General features: G+C 32.5%; 1 pseudogene; it reads left to right on the top strand.

Annotated features, from left to right (window-relative positions):
* On the top strand, positions 1-2,421 carry LOC107962266 (probable nucleoside diphosphate kinase 5; annotated as a pseudogene).
* Positions 2,422-4,476: the final 2,055 nt, after the last annotated feature.

Raw genomic sequence — 4,476 nt, 5'->3', positions numbered from 1 at the left:
TAGGCTAATCACTAGAACTAGAAGCCGAAATCATTATCATTTCTGTAAACGGTTGACCTCGACGGTTAAACAGCTATAAATGAGATTCATCGCATCCGAACTTCTTCGGAACAATATATTTTCGAATTTATTTTCACACCAAAGTCTCTTATACCTTCCTTTCTTTTTCATTTTCCCGCCCCTCTTCTTGGTAGAGAGAAAAAGAACATAAACTTCTGGTATGTCCCCTTTAGAAGAAAACACATTAATTGATCTAGAAAAATGGATATCATTTCTCGAAATTATTATATTCATCTGTTATTTGTTAAAATCATTTTAATTAGAAAATATTTTCCTCTATTTTCTGTTTCACAGGTTTTATCTGCAAATGACTCAATTTCTGACCAGGTTTTTCTTCTTTTCGATGTTAATAATAGTCTTGAGGTACATCTTCGATATTTAATTTTGGAGTAATTTTTCCGCATATCTGCTATTTTTTTAATGGATTCTTCTAAACCTGTATTTGAAACTAATACCGTAGGTGTTATTCAAGTACTGGAAGGGGTGAAAAGGAGAGAACTTTAGGCATAATAAAGCCAGATGGATTATCTGGTAACTATACTAACAGAATAAAACAAGTTATTCTGGAATCAGGTTTCGAAATCAGTAAGGAAATGGTGATTCAACTTGATGAACAAGATGCAACTAATTTTTATGCCGAGCACTCTTCCAAGTTACTGATCTTATCAGATACATGACTAGGTTATTACTTTTTCTTTCTTTTTTGTCTTGATTCAATAGTATTACTTCAAATCTCAATGCTGTTTTTGAATTACTTGGATTTGCAAAATTTCTGCATTTGCTTTCACCTAATGTTGTAAATTCATAGACAGAACCAGTCATGCTTTTATTATATATGTTGACGGTGTCATACACTTTCTGATTGTAAATTCTCCATGCATTTTCATTTTTGATAGAACGGAAAAAGAACAAAAAATTGTAAAAATGTTGAGCATGTGAAAAGGAAGCTATTTATGTTTATGCTTTTCTTTATGATTATTCAATTCATTTATCTGAATTTCAAGGCTTATTAGACCCTGCTTTTATTCTTTTGAATGTTTTGGTAGTATTATATTTGTTTTGTTTTTCAAGTTGCAGAGCCAAGAGATGTCTTGATGCAGCACATGCTTTAATCTTCTTATAAATAAGATGACCATTGTTGATCTCTCATCTTTCAAATATGTTTTTATAACTATTTATCATACCAGTCTGCAAATTTTAGTAACATGTTAGCCCGCTACTCGATCTCACGTTTTTCACTGACATTCATGTTTGACAGTGGTCCGGTGTTAGTTATGATTTTAGTGAAGGAAGATGCGGTTGCTCATTGGCGAGATTTGATTGGACCCACTGATGCCGGCAAGGCTAAAATTACTCATCCTCATAGGTTATACATGTTTCTTCATCTTATGCTTTGTCCATTTTATGGTTCAAGAAGATTAATCCTTATATGTTTTGTGGCTGCCCTTCTCAATCACGTGTTCTTCAGAATTCGAACTTAAATTCTTTCCCTGGGAATGCAATGCACCCAACACTTATTGGTTGTGCTTTGTCATTATACTGGTATTGTCTAATGATTTTCTTGTGTGATCTACTTTATTTGACAAAGAATACTTGTCCTCCCATTACCTAACAAGATTTGATCCTTGCCAACTTTGAAGTAGATCTTCATCCTAGACGAAATTTAAATTTATGGTAACTTGACCCCCCAAGTAATCTGTCATTTTGTTGGCTGTTTCTTTTGTGTCCAGCATTAGAGCAATTTGCGGGAAAGATTTAGAAAAGAACTGTATACATGGTTCAGATTCCCATCAATCAGCTGAAAGGGGGATTGCATTTTTCTTCAAAGAGGCACCTTCAGGTTAGCTCTTGTCCAGTTGCTCCCCTTTTCCGGTCAATTTACTAGCCAGATCCATGATTTATAACTGAGATGGGCTAATATCGAGCATCTAATGATATGTAATATGGAGTAACAAATATAAATTAGTGTCAGTCTTGACTTCTTTCTGTCTTTACTTTTTTCGTTCCATATTTGGGCTTTTGCAGATGAAGCAGTCAGAAAACATGATGAACTGTAACTGGTAAGTACTTAACGCTGAAGCTATACATAATGGTTAATTTGTATTATAGCCTTTTTTTTTTTTCCTTGGAATTGGTTTCAATCACCTGGCTTCTCTTCTCATAAACCATCATATCTGGTGAAGGCACAACATTATACACATTCCCTTCCATTTGTTTGGCTGTCTTAAAGTGGTCAATTTTTCGTAGTTGTAGCATCATATGCCTTGTAATTGTCTTGCCTACGGCAATGCCAAAACTTGTCCTTCCCAATGTTAAGTTTACAAAAAGATGATGAATGAAACTTGTATTACTTCAAAAGAATACATTGAAGTTCTTATTTCTTGAGTAGGAGCTGTGCATGCTTATATGGTAAAGCATGCAGTCAATAACTGCTAATGACAACTAACAATAACTACTAACAGTTATCAGTAACCGATATCAACTAACAACAGACTTAACAGAATAATAACAGAAGCCAATCACTAGGTCAACTATTATTCTAACACCCAACATCTTTCTCTTCAGTAACATTTTCAAGAATTCATTATCTCGGGTTGTAATATGCTTTTATAGTTTTATGTGGTTCTTATGTGCCTGCTTATCCAATCTTTCTTACAAAGATCGATGACTTATTGCTTGGCCTCCAAAAATATGATTATTATGCAAATCTGAAGGAAATGGTAGAATCTGGTAAAGGGGAGGGTTATAGAATGAAGAATTTGAATCAACATATCTATTTTGTTGGATTTTGACAATTTATTCTAGCCATTCGTCTTATCACAACATTACAGGAAAATCCAAACTGCCGACATTGGAGCTACTTTGCATTCTCCGTTTTGATTTAACATGTAAGAACTTTACTGTTCTAAATTACAAACTGTCGTATTTGGAAATTGGTTTAGTTTGGTTTGTAACTGTAGCAACAGAATGAGAAGTAAATGTACTGAGTGAATATTATAGTAGGTATGTTTTCTTTTGTTGAACAGTTTTTCCTTTTAAGTGTAAGCTAAACATTTATGCCCTCTCAAACCAAATAGAGTGGAGTTTCTGTACATTGTTATAAAATAAAATAATTTTGAAGTCTCTTTTAAAACAAGTATACAGTTGTCGATTAAGTAATAAATTAATAATGAAATACTTGTTAGGAGAGTATTTCAAAGATTAAATTCACAGGATTGACGGTAACCACTTAAAAAATAGAAATTGAAGATACTAATTTTAAGCACCAATAAGTAGTCAACCTATGAGTACTAATGGCATTAGGTAAAATTTATCAGTGTAACCGATTGATGTAGACAAAAGAATCTAAAAGCTAATATAAGTTTTAAATAACAACTAAGACTATTTTTGGTTCACATGAGTGGCATACTTTTCATATCTTAATCAACACAGCAAAGTTATTCAATTGTTTGATTTACTGTAAAGCTTATTCCATTAAAAAAACATTACAGGCTAATTCCATAAAAACAAATGGCAATTTAGTGTCACCCCAATTAATAGCTATTGAATGGTTCTAGAAATATACCAAATTCTTTTTTTTCATTTTCTACTCATCTCACGTCCTCATTTTCTCTACCCATCTCAACATGACACTTCTTTTTTAGTTCTCTAGTCATATGGTGATTGAAAGCATTGCATATCTCCATACTTAGAAGATTGCAGTATATTTGGGTCATCAAAATGTCATATTAGAAGAAGATGCTTTCATTATAATGAATAAAAACTTTTCTTCTTTTTGTTCTCTACTCGTATGCGGATTGAAACCATTGCATGTCTCCATGCTTTGAAGATTGCTGTAGATTTGAGACATCAAAATGTCATATTAGAAGATGATGCTTTCATTATAATCAATAAGATGTGTAAGGAAGAGTCAAATTTTACGGGGGTTGTAACCATTTTCAATGCCAAGCTTTGTTTTTTTTTTTTTAATATTGTTTATTCTCTCATTGATTTCAAACTCAGACTTTATACAGATAAAATTGGGTTTCAAAGAGAAAAAAGTTTTTGGGTTTCAACTTTCCAATGGGTTTCAATACATCATTTAGCTTTTGATAACTAAAACAGCTATAAAAATAAAATTTTGACTGTGAAATGTTTTAGTTCTAAGGGATTTTTAGGAAAAACAAAATGGAGAATATGGAAGAAGACATCAAGGCAAAGCTCTTGGTGAATTTTTGGTTGGTGGTCAATGAATGATAGTGGTAGAAGGAACAACTGCGGTGCATTGATTAAATTTTGGAAAATAATGAAATGAATTTGGAGGGAGAGAGATGGTGGTGTTTGTATATTTATATGATATGGGTACTGTTCATTAATATGACATATTAGGTAGGCTTTATGCATATAGACACGTATCATACTTTAGACTTAATACAT

The sequence above is a fragment of the Gossypium hirsutum genome, chromosome A06 (genome assembly GCF_007990345.1).
Source record: "Gossypium hirsutum isolate 1008001.06 chromosome A06, Gossypium_hirsutum_v2.1, whole genome shotgun sequence".
Classification (NCBI taxonomy): Eukaryota; Viridiplantae; Streptophyta; class Magnoliopsida; order Malvales; family Malvaceae; genus Gossypium; species Gossypium hirsutum.
Note: the sequence above shows the minus strand (reverse complement) of the source record. Positions and strands in the feature narration are given on the sequence as shown.